Below are 19,948 nucleotides of genomic sequence, written 5' to 3'. Positions count from 1 at the left end.
TGTCTTACTTGTTCGTGTTAATAGGCAGCTTTATTTTATGTGGTCTGAGTATGTTTAGCATAAAGTTCTGAATAAAAATACCCGCATCAGCTTCAGGAAGAAGGGACAGTAAGGGATGAAATTGTCAGGATGTGTTATATGGGGTGGTTGGGGGTGAGGTCAGTGGGAAGGAACTTTCCCAGCTTAGGACAGATGTCCATCGTCGGTCAGATTGTCCTGCCAGGGTATGGATGGCAGCATCCCTCAGAGCTGGGTGGAGGGTCCCGGGGCAGGTGATCCAAACAGCAAGAGAACAGGTGGGCAAGCAGTAGTCAGGCAGAAAGTCAAGAATGAGATGAGCCAGCATGGAAGAGGATTAAAGAAATCATCAGCGGGGAGGTCAGCTGGAAAGTGGGGATCAGAGGGTGAAGGGGTCTGAGGACCCAGGGTGCAGAAGCCAGGCACATAAAGTTCTGAATAAAAATACCCGCATCAGCTTCAGGAAGAAGGGACAGTAAGGGATGAAATTGTCAGGATGTGTTATATGGGGTGGTTGGGGGTGAGGTCAGTGGGAAGGAACTTTCCCAGCTTAGGACAGATGTCCATCGTCGGTCAGATTGTCCTGCCAGGGTATGGATGGCAGCATCCCTCAGAGCTGGGTGGAGGGTCCCGGGGCAGGTGATCCAAACAGCAAGAGAACAGGTGGGCAAGCAGTAGTCAGGCAGAAAGTCAAGAATGAGATGAGCCAGCATGGAAGAGGATTAAAGAAATCATCAGCGGGGAGGTCAGCTGGAAAGTGGGGATCAGAGGGTGAAGGGGAGGGTGCAGAAGCCAGGCACGAATGTGAGTTTTTAATTCCATATTGGCCCTGCATATGAGACAAGTATCCGCCTCACCTGTTTCCTGCAGCTTCGGATGCAGTCTCTGTTCACCTGCCTATGGTGTGATGCTGCCTTCCTAGGCAGTCAGGGTGTACGGATATGAGGAAAAAGAGCAACAGAAACTAGCTTGGGGCTTGTTTAAAGTGAGCCCAGACTTATCTCCTCGCTGAGTACCTGCACACAGCTCTCTAAGTGGGACCAGCAGAGTCAGAGGAAAACAGAAAGTAGTGAATCAGCTGGATGGTGAGACCACTGGTTTTAGGACTAAAACCAGCCTCTGATTTTCCATCTCAGATTCGGAGGTGAATACAGTCTCATGTGGAAAAGCAGCCCTGACTCCTAGACTTTCAATTCCAAGGCAAAGCTGGGAAGGAGAAATGAAACTTCTAGAGGAAAGTTTGTGCTGCTTTTCTGTTTTAAAAAGGGTATCGGGGGGCGGGGGCGGGGGCGGGGGCACCTGAAACTAATACAATATATGTTAATTATAATTCGATTAAAAAAAGTATATCGGGGGATGCAGAGTCTTTGCGAAAGCAGTTGGGCAGTGTCGAGAACCCGGACAATTGCGTTGCCATTTATGAGACTCTATCCTAAATAGCGAGTGATTTTTCAGTGCCTACTGTGTGCAAGGCTTTGTGATGAGCACTAAACTTACTAGGGCTAATCTTCATAAAAACCTGAGAGGTAGGTTAAATTATCCCCATTTTACAAAGGAGGAAATTGGAACTGGGGTTAATAACTTGCCCAGAATCATACAGTTAGTGGTTTGCAGAGCTGGGATTTGAATCTAGTTCATTGAAATCCCAAAGTTCATGTTTTTCACTACGTAACTGTCACGTGAAAATAGTGAAAAATAGAAACACCCTATTGCATCATAATAAGGGAACAGCTGAAGTTACAGATGCCTTCCTGATGTAATAGGTAATGAAGGCGGACGAAACCACCAATGGAAAGATGCTTATGACCTAGGAAGAGAGTATACAATATACAGGTAGAGTGATCACAGGCATGTGTATGCATTTGTGTATTTGTGTGTGTTTTGTTTTCCCTCTAATAAAAGAGTCTTTATGAGGGAGAATTTTATTGAGTCCAGTTGCAGGAGGCACAGCGGAGCCTGGTAGGAACTGAGAAAGGCATCTTCTGACTCCTTTCTCTCTCCCTTTGCAGGGGCCTCGTTCTGCTTTTCCAGAAGAGTCTTTACTCTTTTCCCCTGCAGGCCAGGCTTTGTTACCTTAGCAGTGTGCACACGGTGTAAAGGAGCCGCCAGCCCTGCCTCTGGGTGACTTGGTGCTTGAGTACCCACCCTCTTTTGACTAGTTACATTCTCTGGTCTGAGATCAAAATCTCTATTTTGCAAAAGAAAAAATAACTCTGACGATGAGTGGGTGCTGGATTGACCGGATCTGAGTACACCAGGGACACGAGGGTTAAACACACGGCCCGCTGCCCACTTAGAGGGGCTGCAGGAACAGGTTATCTGAGTACGGGCATAAGTGAGACAAATGGATTGACAGGATACATCGGGAAATACAGGGAAAAATGAAAACAGCGAATAGGGCTGCTTAGCCTTAAACTTGAATGACACTTGGACAGTATTGTGACCTGTGGCATTTTACATTTGTGTAATATTTTTAAAATTCGCACACTCTTAAAGATGAAGAACTTAACTGTTAAGGAAGGAGCTGTGTCTCCTCATATTCCCTCATGTTCTCTGTGAGTGGAGGAGACTCAGACCATATACACCATCATTTGCCTTTATAAGGAGGCCCCTCGAGCTGTGAAAAGAGCAAAAATACCATCTGGTGCACAAACGGAGTCAAGGCCCTGGAGCTGAAGAGCAGCACAGAAAAGGCGCCCCGGTGCTCTCTGATGGCTGAGTGATAAATACCTGATGAACTTTCTGCCGATGTGACAGCTGCCCAAGTATATTGGTACGGGGAGTCTGGGCGGTAGATAGATACCTGGCCAAACGTAAAGAGTTTAGAACCATGGGATGTTACATCTAGCGGGGACCCTAGAAATCATGTAGGCCGCGCACTTCGTTTTATCGACAAAGCACTTATGATCCAGAGGGATTAAGTCACCGGGAAATCCAAGGTGATGGTGGATCCGGTCGGGAAGACAGATCTCCTGACACTCACCGGGCTGTTGTTAGCATCCCGGGCGCATCTTGATGCAATGGGCCAACCTTTGACTCTCTGGGAAGCCCGTGTGCTCATCCTGTAGAGGCAGAAACTAACGAGCCCTTGAGGCCTAAAGATAACACATAAATGAGAGCATCAGGCGCGGGAAATCAGGACCTCTGTCTATTCAGTCGGTCATCAGATGACTGAACGGGTCTGTTCACTGCTGCACGCAGTCACTCGTGCATTTATTCGCTCCCTGACCACCTACTAGATGCTCTTGGTGTGGTTCGCGGCTGGGTGCCGGGGAGGGTGCAGAGAGATGACCACCTACTAGATGCTCTTGGTGTGGTTCGCGGCTGGGTGCCGGGGAGGGTGCAGAGAGATGATTTCTACTCGCAGGAAGCTCACGTTCTAATGAGGGACAGACGTGTGTGCCAACATTTGTGACTAACGAGAGCTCAGAGGAAAGGCTGAACAACTGCTTAGATCTTGGAAAGGGAAGGGGAGACTTGGAGACTGGGTGGGAGTGGGGGGTCTGAGCAGACCCAGCTCTGGTCGGAGGGGCGGTGTGTGCAGGCCTGAGCGTCCAGGAAATCCTAAAGCCTCATGTGGCCACAGGGTAGGGGGTCATCTGGCAGGGTAGTGAGGTGAGGGAGGAGAAAAGGCAGGGACCAAGGTAGGGAAGGCCCTGCAACTTGGGAGCCGTTCCTTGCCGGACTCACATCCACAGTGTGAAGTACTGCTGAGAGAGGGTTTCTTCCAGCAGCTAGCTGAATATAATTTTTTGTATTTTAGACTCAACTCTGCGTCTCTGTCCCTTGGCAACAGGTTTTGTTAATATCCTGAGCTGGGTTTAAAGTGGAGAGCCAAATTGGCCGTGAAAAGCTCTCCTTTGGCAAGTCTACGACTAACTTTCTCTATCAGTTAGGAAAAAAAGAAAGATATCGAGCTTTATGGGAAAGAGTTTGCAAGGGTTGATCAGTATTGGTAGTTTTCTTTCACTACCATTTGATAACTCAACTCATAATGACATCTCGTTGGCGGTTCACCAGCTCGCGCTTGCCTCTGCACCAGGGCATGCCCGGAGGCCTGATTCTACGGTTTTTGTTCATAGGAGCATGTCTCCCACCCTGCTGTTTTTAGTTTTCAGCTAATGAACTTGACATTCCTGCCTGCTAAGCCCCGGGGAGATTGTCTGCTTACCCCATTCGCTTTCCTCCATGAGGGCAGGCGAGTGCTACTCACACCTGAGGGCCTGCCATTCTGGAGGTTTTACCGACGGAAACCCCAGCCTCGGTTCTAGAGCCTGAGAGTCTAACCATCCGGACCTCTGGAGGTGGGTCCTAATCTCTGAAGAAGGAAAACTGCTCCATGCGTCCCAGTGTCTTAACAAAAGTGCTAGAGGGAGCACCTAGGAAATGGAAAATCAAAGCTGAGATGGTTTCTTCCAAATTTCACGAGCAGTTAATATTATTTGTGTGTTATTTTTCAACTTGCTGTTTTTTTAAACTCAAGATCTCCAAAGTCTACATCCACAGCGTTGCATACTTCTTAGCAACAAACTTAGCAACAAACCAGAGGAAAAAAATGAACCAGTTTTCTGTATTTTTTCACTAGATGTGTACTCTCATCTATTTCCTCTTACCTCCTTGGGGCTTGGTTTCATCTTCTTGTAACTAGATGGTCGCTAATTCTGTTGTTTTAAAGAAATGCCTAATTTGATTGGGAAGATACATTAAGGCTGAAACGTGCAGAGAATACAGAGAGATGGTGCAAATTCGGAAGCGTGAAATTAAGGCAGGTGCACCCTAGTGGGTGAGGTATCAGTATTTCAGACATTTCACCCTTCCTCTACTCCATTTGGGCTCAAGGAAATCATCCATGCTTTTCCTGTTTGTGGTAGAAGTTTAGGAGAAATTAACTACTTAAACCATACTCTAATGGTAACCTGAATTTATATGTAACTGGACTCATTTGTTTTCCAAACTGCATTTATCCATTTTAAATGCCTCTGAGAATAAAAGATAAATATGATCCTGCAATCCCACTCCTGGGCATATATCTGGAGAAAACTCTAATTTGAAAAAATACACGCACCCCAGTGTTCACGGCAGCACAATAGCCAAGACATGGAAACAACCTAAGTGTCCATCGACAGAGGAATGGATAAAGAAGAGGTGGTACATGTATACAATGGAATATTACTCAGCCATAAAAAAGAACGAAAGAATGCCATTTGCAGCAACATGGATGGACCTAGAGATGATCATACTAAGTCTGACAGAGAAAGACAAATATCATATGATAACACCTATATGTGGAATCTAAAAAAATGATACAAGTGAACTTATTTACAAAACAGAAACCGACTCACAGACATAGAAAACAAACTTATGATTACCAAAGGGGAAAGGGGCGGGAAGGATCAATTAGGAGCTTGGGATTAACATATACACACTACTATATATAAAATAGATAAACAACAGTGTCCTACTGTATAGCACAGGGAACTATATTCAATATCTTGTAATAGCCTAAAATGGAAAAGAATCTGAAAAAGGATATATATGTCTTTATACATACATACGCATAACTGAATCCCTTTGCTGCACACCAGAAACTAACACAACATTGTCAATTAACTATACTTCAATTAAACAAAAAAAGAAAAAGGTAAATAGTGGAGATTGAGGAAGAACTTTGTTTTTCATATAAATTGTAAATGCAAGAGCATATGACCAAGAAAGGTAAGGAAGTCTTTAAAAAAAAGGACAGACTCAGCTTTATGGATTGTTTTAGATCTGAGGTTCCTAAAAGTTAAAAAAAATCTAAAATGTATTTTCAATCATTTGGAATTGATTTAAAAACAAAATACACGTGCTGCCAACAGTGTTAGCTTGTTAGACTGCAAACAGCACTTTAAAAGAAGTACAGCTGTCACATTTTCTGTCCTTTGTAGAGATTTAGCCTCGGGAAGATAGCAAGTTTGCAAATTAACAGATCTCATCGAAATTCCATCCTTCTCCCCTGGAGCTTCCGCTACCCCAACTCCACCGCCCCCGCCCCCCAAGAGCACAATCCTGTGGTTCTCTTGATTCAAAGAACATTTTTTTCCTTTTTCTCACCGTTGGATATGCTTGTTATCAGGCAGGTTTAAAATGAGAATCAATGAAGAAATGCTGTCATTTAAAAAATTGTATAATAATGATTCTAGAGTAAATGTTCTGCATGTTTTTTTTGCAAAAATAACTGGATGGGGGCTTTTGCTCCAGTTAATTATAGACTGGAAAGAATTGTAAGAAACACTTTTCTTTCTTGTTTTCTAGTTTATCCTCAGAGCCAGGCTCAGTGCCTGGCACATGGTAGGTGCTTAACAAGTACTGTTTGAATAAATTATGGACTAGCAACATGCAGAGTTAGCCTTATGCAGACTTGTAAGGTCGGCTGAGATGGGCTTTGACGAATTCAGTCTCCCTTTTCTAACCTTTCCTCTTGCTTCTCACAGGAGAACGTCTTATCACACCTGTGGAATCCTCATGTGTCGTCTTTATATATGTATAGTTTTTATTGTGGTCAAATATCAATACATATAACATAAAACTCACTATTTAAATCATTCTAAAGTCTACAATTCTGTGGTTTTACTATCTTCACAAGGTTGTGCAACCGTCACCACTGTTTAGTTCCAGAACATTTTTTTTTTTTTTTTTTCAGAACATTTTTGTCACCACAGATGGAAAGCCGTCACTCCCACTCCCCGCCCCTGGCAACCACTGACTTTCTGTCTCTATGGACTTGCCTGTTCTAGATATTTCCTGTGAATGGAACCATACAACATGTGGTCTTTGTATCTGCCTTCTTCCACGTAGCCTAATTTTTTTTCAAGGTTCGTTCGTGTTGTAGCGTGTTATCAGCACTTCATTCCTTCTTACAGCCGAATAGCATTCCATTGTTTGGATATATCACATTTCTTTTCTCTTTTTATTTCCTATCAAAATCTAGTGTCTAAGAGAACCTCTTAAAAATAGTTAATAAACTACCTAATAAATATAACTTAAAAACTCATCCAAGGGGAGTTTGCATTGTTCAAGTGGAAAACAGCTGAAAATAAAGTAATATATTTCTGATGGGGGAATCTCCAAGATGGGAAGACATTTCCAAGGGGATAGGGGATTTTTTTTTTTTTTTTTTAGTGCCACTGAATTACATATTCATGAACATCTGACTTCTTGCAAAACCAAGTCTACCGGTGGTTGTAGGACTGGAAAAGGTGCTGAACTGAGTAGATGGGCCCGGGGTTCTGATCCTCGGTTAACTGTTAGTTGACACTATGTTGCCTAGTGTTTTCTGTTTGTTGTTTTGGTTTGATTTTGAACCAGGCCTTCTGCTAAGCTCTTTTACATACCTTTTTATCTCACGTAATCCTCACAAAAATTGCATGGAATGAGTCTACTTTTTATCCACATTTTATAAATGAGGAGTCTGTACATAAGGAAATGTAGGGAGACTAGATACCAAAGCTGAAGTTTCACTTGTAGTAAATTGTGGGGCAAGACTCAGACTCATGTCTGATTATCTTTAGCCTGAGCTCAGAACCACTTTCTTTTACATTATTATTATTCTTTTTAATTTTTTTGGCTGCGTTGGGTCTTCACTGCTGCACATAGGCTTTCTCTAGTTGTGGCCAGCACGGGCTCCAGGCGCACGGGCTTCAGTAGTTGTGGCTCGTGGGCTCTAGAGCGCAGGCTCAGTAGTTGTGGCTTGCGGGCTCCAGAGCGCGGGCTCGGTAGTTGTGGCGCACGGGCTTAGTTGCTCTGCGGCATGTGGGATCTTCCCGGACCAGGGCTCGAACCCGTGTCCCCTGCATCGGCAGGCGGATTCTTAACCAGTGCCTCACCAGGGAAGTCCCTCAGAACCACTCTATGGCAGGGGTTGGCAAACTACGGCTCACTGTGTGTTTTTGTACAGCCCACGAGCTAAAATGGTTTACACATTTTTAAATGGTTAAAATGATCAAAAGGAATGTCTCATGACCCATGAAAGTTATACAGAGTTCTAGTTTCTGTGTTAGAACAGTCACGCCTGTTTGCTTTATGTATTATCTCTGTTTTCATGCTACAATGGCAAAATTGAGTTATTTGGACAGAAATTATGGCCCTCAAAGCCTGAAATATTTCCTATCTGGCCCTTTATGGAACACATTTGCTTGTTTCCTCACCCGTAAAATGGAGACAGGGTAAGAATTCAATTCAATTATCCTTCAGGTCCCTTTCAGCTTTAATGTTCTGAGAATTGCAGAGAAAGTTGTTTAGACCTCCTGCTTTCCAGGGAGGTCTCCAGCTCCTCTGCCGTCCTCATTGTCAGCAAATGAGTTTACTTCTTTGAGGAGAAAGACTGAGTCCATCTGAAACAGACATTCCCCCCACCCACCCCACTCCTGGTCACACCCATCCGTGCCCTGACCTCACATCTCTCTGTGCATCTGTCCTTTCACTGATTCTTCTAGCCTGAGTGATAAACAAGGTTATGGTTTATCCCCTGCCTGTCATACCCAGGCACTCCATGGGCCAGTGAAGAAGGTTCAGAGATGATACGTGTCAAGTCAGGTGTATTATGTCCATTGTAGGGATGTGAGAACTGAAGCTTCGGGCGGTGAAATTGCTTCTCCAGGACACACCAGATAGCAAGTCGTGGCGCTTGCAGAGGGACCCCAGCCTTCCTGACCCCAGGGCTGCTACTTCTCTTGACCGATGTGATCTTGGCTCTCTGTCTCCCTGACCCCATACGGCCCCCATCCCTCTATGTATACCCCCTTCATTCCCCCCACTTTTTCTAATGTTCCTCTCTTTTTTGTATTAAGCTTGCATCCTGAGAACAGTATCCCCTTGGGTCAGCTCTTCTTCTGACCATACCTGCCAGCCCTACCCCAATCACTACCCTCATGAGATTCCTCTCCTCTCGGGTGTAAGTAGGGCAAAAAAGCATGAGTTCAGTTTGGTTCTGTCATTTGCAGCCATGTGACCTTGAACACTTGACTTCACTAAACCTGGGTGTACAGATCTGTAAAATGGGATGGTGATCTCAGCAGCCACAGAGGCTTGACTCGAGAATTAAACGAGATCACCTATGTGCTATACCTAAACGTGCCTGTGCCTAACAGACACTAAGGACTGCAGCTCTTGGCCCTCTATTATCATAGAATGGGATTTTCTATCCTTTTTTTTTTTTTTAAGAGTTTTAACTTTTATTCCAGAAATTTAACACATTTAATTTGTAGGCTTAAAAAAATTTTTTTTTGAATCGGGGTATAGTTGGTTTACAACGTTGTGTTAGTTTCAGGTGTACAGCAAAGTGATTCAGGTATACGTATACATATATCTGCTCTTTTTTAGCTTCTTTTCCCATATAGGCCATTACAGAGTACTGAGTAGAGTTCCATGTGCTGTACAGAAGGTCCTTATTAGTTATCTAGTTTATACATAGTCGTGTGTATATGTCAGTCCCAATCTCCCAGTTTCTCCCTCCCCTGTGCGTACCCCCTGTTAACGGTAAGTTTGTTTTCTACGTCTGTGACTCTATTTCTGTTTTGTAGATAGTTCACCTGCACCCTTTGTTAGATCCCGCGTATAAGCGGTATCGTGTGGTATTTGTCTTTCTCTGTCTGACTTCTACCCTATTGTTCAGTCCCAAGCCCCCAAATTACCTCACTCGGTTTTCTGGGGTGTTTCATGGTCTCTTTCCACTCAAACCATCCAATTTATATTCAGCTTGTTTTTCCCTCTGTCACATGCATCCTCTCCTCTAGCCTCTTATCGTTTTTTCCCTCCAACATCTCATGCCCCTCCCACAGGCGGTGCCTTTTCATAGACTGACCATCTTCCCCTCCTTTCCTTCAAGTCCTATGCGTTTGTCAGGCCTCACCTAAGAGCCAGCGCCTCCTGTGACTGGCCCCTCTCGTCCTGGTCTCTTCCTGTATGAACTTCCTTTGAACGGGGAGTCACAGAGTCATCAACTGGCCACAAAAGGCACCACGTTGTTCTTCCCACTTGTTCAGGTTACGTGACTTCAGGAAGGCCATCCGACCCGTTGGTGGCAATGTCAGACACTGCCTTCTCTATTTTCGTAGAAGTAATCTCTGAATCGTGTACATGTTCTTATGTTACTCACCATTCAATCCACAGAGTCTCCGGACTTATTTTATGTTAGGCTCTGAACTGAAGGGAGGTAGTAAGGACGAGTTTCGTGCACTTGCGCTTGAGCGCACGCGCCTCCTGAGGCGCCTTGCTTGCCCTAACCTACTCCTGGTCCTGGTCAGACCTCCACTTGTCCTGGGGGCTGACGATCAGGGTGGGGTGGGGTCCGGGGAATGACTCACCACACCAGAGGCTCCAGCAACACAGAGGAAGTAGTGATTAACTGGGGAGCCAGTAGGAAAGGCTTCACAATGGAAGTGACACTGGAGCTGGCTTTTGAAGGATGAACACGAGTTCAGCAGCAAGGGGAAAACATTTTGGTCAGAGGGAAGAGCTTAGGGAAGGCAAAGGAGGCCTGAATACGCATGTCCTGCATGGTATGTAAGTTTGGGGTACCACTGGGTTTTGTCTGGGGTGCAGTTTCTTAGGGAGTTGGGGGAGAGGAGGTGATGGAGTGACCAAAATTCAGATTTTTTTTTTTTTTTTTTTTTATTAAAAAGTCCAGGGCTTCCCTGGTGGCGCAGTGGTTGCGCGTCCGCCTGCCGATGCAGGGGACGCGGGTTCGTGCCCCGGTCCGGGAAGATCCCACATGCCGCGGAGCGGCTGGGCCCGTGAGCCATGGCCGCTGAGCCTGTGTGTCCGGAGTCTGTGCCCCGCAACGGGAGAGGCCACGGCGGTGAGAGGCCCGCGTACCGCAAAAAAAAAAAACAACAAAAAAAAAAACAAAAAAAACCCTCCATGCTCTTCTTCTAGTACCTCATTGTACTTCCTTCCATATAAAAGGTCTGAATAGATTTGGCCCTGAAACCTTTTGAGGTGCTGTAACATTGTCCATTTGTCTTTCTGTGCCCTTGAACTACAATTTTGTTATTTTCAGCCCCCCCCCCTTTTTTAAATCCCTTCTGCTTGCTGTGTGATGTACACTGTGAATGCAAAGGTTGATAGGGTCATAAGTTTAGTGCTACTTCAACTGGAAGTTTCTGGATGCAGCAGGGCGCTCTGCTGGTTGATTTCTTAGCCTTGAGGATGATTTCTGAATCAATGAGAGTTCGTCGTGAAAAGGTATAGAAACTGATTCTCACTGATCTTGGCAGGAAATGAATCCGTTGAAAGAATCTGAGGTAGTTCGTAGAAGATGCCGAGGGGCCGGAGAACTAGAATCAGACAACAGAGCTTGAACAGACATGAAAATATACCAAAGCAGGGGGCTGGTGCCGACACCACTGCTACCACTAGTGGGTACAGATTCCTCGCTCGTACCACTGCTATTGGACCTGGGGTGTGGTCCTCATCGTAGCTGCTCCAGTAAGGCTTCCCCAACTGGAAGGAGCTGCCACTGCTATTGTCAAGTGCCAGAATGGATCCTGTGCTGCCCCTGCCTGTTTACATCACTAGGGACAAATTCCAAGTCTACAGTGGTTGTGCTGGGCCCAGACTCTAGCGCAAAGGGTGCCGAGAAAGTGAGTATCCAGCACTCTTAGCTTCCATCACGGGTAGCTGGCTCCGCCTCGTGAGGTTGCAGTTTCTCCACACATAGGAAGGGGACTCATGCTCTAAATGCAGGACCAGTATCTACTGCCATCTCTAAGCTGGCCATTGTACGCACGCCACCAACTTTCAGACGTGTGAGAAATTCAAAGTGTACTTGGCATCGGGAAAAGATTTTCACCAACAGTCTGAGATAGAGGAAGGAAACTCAGACTCGGAGAGTTCAGTAGTGGAGCGAAAACTCTCAGTCTTAGATTACTTACTGACCTCAAAAGCAAAAAAGGGCTGGCTCAGCCTCAGTTAGGTCTGTCAGGGAGCAGTTCTGTCTCACTTAAAAGAAGTGGGATTTGAAATGTGAATGGCATGGCCTTGATTTGTGAATGATTTTCAGAAATCATAGACAAAAATCAGAGAATAAAGTTTGTTTTATCCTTATTAAAAACTTGAGTAGTAGAATAGGTGTTTTTCTTGTTTCACAGAAGGGCAAATTGTTGCATGGAGCAGCTCGTCGGGGTTATGTAAGGACCAGGTGGTCGACCCGAGGCTAGGACCTAGTCTTTCCCTTTTGCTTTCTGTATTTTCACCACGCCTTGGGTCTTTGTCTGTAGGAACTCGGTTTTCTTTGGGTAAGGAATGAATTGTCTGTAAGTGCCCGAGTACCATGAAGAGTATTAAAAGAACTCTGATGTTATGCCTAACGACTGGGTTGGTAGGACATAAACGGTAGCTTTACTTCTCAGGGTGGTTATTTGGATGAGGGATATGTTGCATGTCTATACTCTAGCTTGAAAAAGTAAACCTCGTGGAGGTGTCTCTTCCTTATTTTGAGATATTTTATACCATCAACTTCAGTTTCAAATGTATCCTTCTGAGCTTTAGTTCACATTTATTTCGAGTCATTAAAGCATGCGGGTCAGGTGGCCCAAGAAATCAGATAGGTACACACACAGCTAAGGAGTTAAGAGTTTAAGCAAGAAAAACATGTTGTTTATTTTTTACCCTGCAACAAAGGTATTTTGGGTGTGTGCACATGGTCTCACCAGCTGCCGTCTCCCTCGATGTTAGATTAGCTTCCATTGCTTTCGTCTCTCCTGGGGACGAACGGAAACGGAGCCCGGGGGAGGGCAGATCTCTCACTCTGCCTAAGAATATCAGGTTTGTATAGTCTAGCCCGTGATTGACAGTTGACGGTCCAGCGGCTGAACGCCGGCGTTCTCCGAGGGATTGCGGACGCAGGGCAAGGATACAGCTTGGAGTTACGTTAGTCAGCAAGTGTTCGGAGTGACGCACAGGAAGCCTAAACTATACTAAGTGCTGGAGGCTGAGGTGCTGCATTTTCAGAGTCGTGTTACACGGGCTACAGCAGGAGCAGCAGGACCGGCGGAGCCAAGTTACTCTCTGCACCTCAGTTTCTCCTCCAGTGTTGAGAGGTATATCCTGGATCCCAGACCTCGCATGTGGGGCTAGGCTTGGAGGTGGGTGTGTTCTCTCTGTTGCAGGTGAGGAAATCCAAGCTCGGGGAGGCCGAGTACTTCCCTTTGAGGTCACGGAGCTAGTCGGTAGCAGGGTGTGGACGCAGACTTAGATCCGGGGCCCCTCAGCCTCATTGCCTCTTCTTATCCCCTGCCTTGCAGCATCGTATCAGCGGCCCCCCGCCCCCCGCCCGATCCTGAAAGACACGTGTGCACGCCTCCTCCGCCTTTTCACAATGGCTGTGTTTTGGGCTTGCTGGGGGCCAGGTGCTTGAAAACACAACGGCTAGACTTCGTCGTGATTTTTTTTTTTTAAGGTATTGAATTATTCAGTTCTCTGAAGTAGTCAGTGAATTCGATACCCTTAGCAGGTCCGATGATGTGGTTGATTTGTATAACTTCATATTTTATTGTCATCTTTGTTTCCTACCAGCAAAGGAGTCCTAGGTAAAGGTCGGTTTGGGAGGCGGAAATGGGTGATGGCGCGGAAGGCAGTTTCCTAAACAGGTAGGGACTGGAAGGGGAAGGAGATGACGCAGGGAAGAATTAGGGCAGCCGTCTGACCTGGGGCCATCGGGGCCCTCAGAAGGGTGAGCGTGAGCCGACCAGGGGGAAGTCAGGTCCCAGAGGCGTGATGGCAGCGAACAGGAAGCAAGGTCCACGCTTCCCTAGCAGGGAGCCCGGAGCAGGGAGCCTTGGAAAAGAGGGGACGGCTGAGTCCAGGGAGATGCAGACCTGCCAGACTGTCGAGGTCAGCTGGGGGCCAGGGCCCTTTCAACCTGAAATCGAGGGCCTTCCCCGGCGGCCCGGTGGTTAAGTCTCCGCGCTTCCCCTGCAGGGGGCGCGGGTTCCATCCCCGTTCGGGAAACTGAGATCCCGCGTGCCGCGTGGCCAAAACACAAACCAACCAACCAACGCAGAACAAAACAAAACACCTGAACTCGCGGGGCAGCGTACGGAACACCGCAGAGAGGAGCCCTAGGGACTCAGGGCCGGGAGCAGGCGAGCAAGTCAGGCAGCCTAGGCCTGAAGCAGGGAGGCATCCTTAAACGCTTGTTCCCTCAGGAAGCAGGACAAATGCACCTAAATATTGTTCCAGCGTCCCTCTCACCCGTCTTGCTCCTCCTCTTCTGTAGGAGGACTCCTTACCCCACCACAAAACCAAGCAACTGGCTCAGTTATCTAGCTTTGTGGGGAAATACTCTCAGAGCATTTTTTAAAAACACTAAAGTCCTCTCCGCATGGAGGCCTAAACGAACCCTCTTTTACGTGAGACTCCTTCTGAAAGGGCCCCGACTCTTCTTCTTGGCACTTAAACGCAGTCTAACGTTTGTACGTAGGAACCGTGACCGCGTTGCGGGTGTGTGGTGCGCGGAGAGCCCGGGAGAGGCTGCGGAGCTGCTGGGCCTGGGTTCCCAGCGGCTGGGCGGCCCTCGGTCTCCCGCTGCCGTCCTGCGGCCGCGCCGCGGTCCCCGTCCCGTCCTGGCCTCGCTGGCTGCCCCCGCTGGCCACTGCTCTTGCCGTTCTTCTTTGTGTGCTGCTTCGGTTTTTTCGCCCAGCCACGTCCCGACTGTCGGCCCCCGTGGTTTACTTCTTTAGCATCTCCAGGTAACGCCAGGCTCCTTCCTCTGGTGGGTGGATGGGCTGCTTGCAGGGCCGGATGTCCTTCTGGTGCTTTGCTTCATGGTGGCTCTTTTCAGCATGGTTCAGAGCATTTGTTTTCGTTGCTGGCGGTGGAGGTGCTTTCCTTTCCTTTTTTGCCTCTGGTGCCTTCTGTCCTTGGGGTTCACGGCTTTCTCCCACATGCTGAACATGCTGAGTGAAAGGCTCCCCTCCCAACCGGGGCGTTTGTAGGTGTCGCAGGGCTGGCCGAGCGTGATCAGCCACGCGTGCTGTGTCCAGGTCTAGGGCAAAGGCCGGCACTCCTGGGTCACAGCTTTGAAAGTGACATCACCAGTCCTTTGATGACAGGGGTGAAAGGAGCCTGTTTTTCTCCTTCTTTTAGCGTGATTAAGAGCATCGACTTTGGAGCCAGGCTGCCTGGGTTTCAATCCCAGCTCTCCCCTAATTAGCTGTGTAGCCTTAGGCACATGACTTAACATTTTTGTTTCTCAATCTGTAAAATGGGGATAATACTAGTACTCCGGAAACAAGGCTGATGTGAAGATTCTATATTATGTGATATATGTTTTCTATATTTACAACATACCACATGTAAAAGAACATCATATGTCAATACAATGTATTATTACAGTTATGTATTATATAACATACCATATAATAATATATTTATAACATATATGTTATACATCATACTAGTGTATTACTCAAATTATATATAATATTATAATATATAACATATAGTGTATAAACCATGCATATAGAGTTAATAAATGTAAAGCCTTTAAGACAGAGCTGGTATAGAGCAAGCAGGTGCTATGCGAGAGTTTATTATGCTTGTAACAACATTTAATGGAGTATAATCTGTAAAAATACTGAGTCACTATGCTGTACCTCTGACACGAATATAGTATTGTAAATCAACTATACTTCAACAGAAAAATCAATAGAAAAAAAAGAGTTTATTCTTCTGTGTTTCTGTGGAGTTTTTTCTGCGGGGTGGAGAGGGGAGTGCATTTTTGGTTTTGACTTAAAAGCAAGGCTGATTATTATTGCTCAGACTGTCCTGAGTGGTTAGTTGTCATTTCTATCCTTAATTTAAAGATGTAGTGTTTTCCTAGGAGTAGGTGCAGAGTGAATATGTGTAGCTTGATCTAAATCTGAAGCACAGCAAGCACCCGGATGGCCCTGGGTCTGGGGCAGTAGCATTCGGAAAGCCTGGTCTCCACGTTGCCCGGCCAGAAGCTAACCAGTCGGTCACCTGCCCATCTCCTCGGGCCTCCAAGTGTCTCTCTTGTTTTCAGTGCTTTGCAGCTCCCTTCCGAGACTCTTGGGTTTGGGATGCAGCCGTGGAGGTCACGCTCTGGCCCGGCCTTCATCCATGCTCGGCCTCTGTGTAGCATTTCGGAGGTCGGGGGCAGGGGGTCAAACCCATTGTTCCAGTTTGGGGTAACAGTGTAGTTTTTCCTTGAGAAAAAATTTCTTCCAGAGTACATTTTCCTCTTAAGATCTGTGTTTCATGATAAAGTTGAGCTAGGAAGTTGAGGCCAGTGTTTTAGTTTCGTCAAAAAACACATTTTGTGAGCGCCTTCGATGCAAGAGGAATGTAAATACGATCCTGCCCTCAGAGTAATTACAGTCTAGACAGTACAGTTTTGTAAATACACACATGTATATATAATGAAATATGATAGGAAAGTATTTTTGGTACTTGTGAACACAAAACCAAGAGGGTTCTAGTTAACCTGTGAGTGAAACGGGATGGGCAGGGGTGAATCTTGAAAAATGTTTATGGAAGGGATTTTATTTGAGCTGAATCCAGAACATTGAGTCGGTTGGCGTGAGTCAGTCAGGGAAAGGAAGCATAGTCTAGACAGAAAACAGCGTGAATAAGGGCACAGAACCTCAAAGCATCCTGGTGGTCTGAGAATGGCAAGAATTTGTCCTGGCTGAAGTGAAGTATGAGTGAAGGACAATGAGACTTAACAATAGCGTACAGTCAGGGGTTATCAGCAGCATATGCTGGCGCTGGCTTGTGTCTGGTTCACGAAAGCCGTTTATTTATTAAGTAGCCAGTAATTGTGCAATCTGCTTGTTAAACTGTGGGTAGCTTGAAATTGACAGTGGTGGAAATATTTACACCATGGAAATCGGCAAATATCAGGGCTTTTATCCCCCCAAGAGGGCTTTCTCAGTGCCCTACTGATGGTGATGCCCTGTGTGCCCCTCTGATCGTTATCCTTTGGGGCCCCTCCATGTAGGCCATGGGAGCCAGTGCAGGATGCTGGCAGGGGAGTGTCACGATCAGCTTTGTAATTTAGGAAGAGAACTCTGTGTCTTTGGTTTTGTCCCTCAGGAAACAGACCCAGAGAGGGAGCTTTTCATGCAGGAGGTTTCTGGGGAGCGTCCCTGGGAGTAGAATTGAAGGGGAGTGAATGAAACATGACTGGACAGAAGGAAGAGGGGACAGACCAAGCTGATAGGGCCCGGGCCACAGGGATGCTTTGGAGCTGGAAGGGTTCACCCCAAGGGTCCCGCCCAGAGGCACAGGGGTCAGGCCTTTATACACCCGCCGTCACCGGATGAGGCTGGCCCTGTGGAGGGGTGCGTAGCCACTGGGAAGTGGCGCCGCAACTGAGGACACTCCCAGGAGAAGCTCCGCAAGTGGGGAGGGCGTGCCTCAGGCCTGAAGGCCACTCTGGGTGTTCCACCCCAGCACCCGCTGCACCCCAGTGGCAGTTTGGAGGATCTGTGAGCCCCATGGGAGGAGGGCAGCCAGGAAACCAGATGGGAGAGTGTGACTGTCGTCCAGGTCAAAGGTAATGAAGGCCTAGAGAGAGGAGCAGCCCCCAAGGATGGAGGAGGTGGGGGAGGGGCAGCTAGTGAGCAGGTAGGCCTGTGGGACCGGTTCCCCTCCCCTGGTGGTTTTCAGCTCAGGGCCGGAGCTGCCCCCGAGGCTGCGTTAGGCCGCATCCGGCAACAGTCTTGGTGGTATAACTGGGAGGGGCTGTGTGTTTGTGTGTGTGCTCTTGGCATTTTGGGAGTAGAGGTCAGAGAGGCTGGCAGACATCCTACCATGCACAAGACAGCTCCACAACAGAGCATTACCAGGCCCCAAATGTCAGCAGTGCCAAGGTCGATTTGGTATCATGAGCAAAGGAATGGTATCAGGAGAAGGGGAAAGGAAGTGTGAGATGCCTTCCTCCTCTGTCTCTGCCCAGGGCATCTGGGTGTTGCGTCCACAGGTCAGTACCAGATTGCAAACGTGGAGACAGTCCTTCACCGATGGGCAGAGACGAGAAGAACTTTTATCTTAGAAGCAAATACACATCATATTGTCTGTAAAACCCTTCCCGTCTCCTATGGAAACTTTAATTCTAGATAGCAATAGATTCTCATGTCTTTCCTTTCCATCTCCCTTCCCAAAAGTTCCATTAGAGCTTCACCCTGTATTTAAAAATACAGATGTGAAGGAAAGCAAATAATAATAAAGGGGCTTTTGGAATCACCCCTGGTTTTTGCTACCATGGTGAAAGTTTTGCTAAGAAATAGTAGTACTATGGGGATAATTGAGAAATGCATTACCTAGGTCTTGGCAAGGGAGTAAAAGCAAATGAAGAAAACGAAATTTCATCAGGGAAAACCAGAAGCTGATAAGGGAGGTCTGAACTTAGGTTGTGGAGAAGGGCATGTCAGATATCTCAGTTGGCTTCTAGCGTGAGGACATTCGATTCTAGCAAATTGGTAAGGACTTTGGTGCTATTTTTTTTTTTTTTTTTTTTTTTTTTTTTTTTGCCTGAAAGCTGGTATCGCACAGAGGGACAGTCAGCCAGGCCCCTGAGGTGTCCTGGTCAGAGCCGAGCAGACTCCAAGCGAACTGGGGCAGAGGGGCCCCTGGAGCCACCGCAGTGCCCTTGGACGGGCCTGAGCAGAAGAGCAGAGGACTTTGGCAGGAGCAGAGGTGCAGATTTCTTGGACGTGCGCGGGTGGGAGAGCAGAAAAGGCAGGCCCACTGACGCCTGGTGCGCTAATGGATGAGATGACGGACGAGAGCGTCGGGCGGAAAACTGCTCCTGTAGAGGCAGACGGGAGGTTCTGTGGGCCTAGGGTTTCCTTTGCATCTCTGCTGTCACAGAGTGAAAGCAGGCAGATAATGAGTGAGCGTGCGGTGTTCCAGCAAAATTTTATTTACCAAAGCAGGCGACAGGCCAAATCTGGCCCATGGGCGGTGGTTTGCTGAGCCCCTGGACTCGGGTCTTGAGGAGCTGGCTGCACTTCAAAAATGATTCTGATGTGCAGTTTGAGGAAGGTGTGGACAAGGAGGCGTAGGTAAGATTTACGACCAAGGGGGCCAGACGCACTCACCCTCCTTCCTTACGTCTGGTCTCCTTCTCCTAGCCACCTCTCTCCTGTCTCTCTTTATTGTTTATTTGTTTATTTTGGCCGCACCACGCGGCACGCGGGATCTTAGCTCCCCGACCAGGGATCAAACCCGCGCCCCCTGCAGTGGAAGTGCGGAGTCTTAACCACTGGACCGCCAGGGAAGTCCCTCTCTCCTTTTTCTAAATAATTTTTAGTGTGTGTGTGTGTGTGTATTTTTAGCTGCTTATTGATGAATAATAATCGATTTCCTGTTATTCTGGAAGTGTTCAACTGTAGGAGGAACCTCTTCTAGTTCTGTTCTCTCTGTTAGCCCTTTGTAAATGCAGTTTAGCTATTTTTCTCTTGGGGTAGCTCTTTAATTACATTTTCTCCTATTTGCCACTGACCTTGGGTCAGTGCTTCTCAACTTTGACTGTACACGTTAGAATCTCCTGGGGAATCTTTTAGACATCTCAATACCCAGGCTGCATTTGGAACAATTACTCAGAACTCCAGAGGCAGGCCCAGGCATCATTATATTCTAAAGCTCCCTGGGGATGCCAATGTACGGCCAAGGTTAAGAACCACTGCCTTGGATTTAAAGGAAAAAAATGTCCTCAACGCATTGTCCTAGATGCTGAAATGAAGAGGGAAATTTAACCTGCGTAGATAACCATTTATGGCCCACAGGTTATGACTATGAAAATGGAATTCCTCAGATTTTAAGGGCTGTATTCAGACAAACTTACTTCTCAGTGCCACAGTCGGAATTCTTTGTTGTGGTAGACGCAAGAAAAGAAAGATCAGGAAGGTATTGTGACTTGGCT

General features: G+C 46.9%; 1 protein-coding gene across 4 annotated transcripts in view; it reads left to right on the top strand.

Moving 5' to 3' along the window:
* The window catches only part of MAP2K6 (mitogen-activated protein kinase kinase 6), a 129,558-nt gene that overhangs the window by 13,085 nt on the left and 96,525 nt on the right, over positions 1 to 19,948 (top strand). Inside the window, exon 1 of one of the 4 annotated variants that reach the window (XM_055090818.1) lies at positions 13,081 to 13,097. The exons of the other annotated variants lie outside the window; for them this stretch is intronic. The gene's annotated coding sequence lies outside the window, so the exon portion shown is untranslated. Of the gene's footprint in view, positions 1 to 13,080; positions 13,098 to 19,948 lie in introns of those variants that run through there. 4 annotated transcript variants of the gene reach the window in all.

Source organism: Physeter macrocephalus, chromosome 14, assembly GCF_002837175.3.
Source record: "Physeter macrocephalus isolate SW-GA chromosome 14, ASM283717v5, whole genome shotgun sequence".
Taxonomy (NCBI): Eukaryota; Metazoa; Chordata; class Mammalia; order Artiodactyla; family Physeteridae; genus Physeter; species Physeter macrocephalus.
This window is presented reverse-complemented; position numbering and strand designations above follow the sequence as displayed.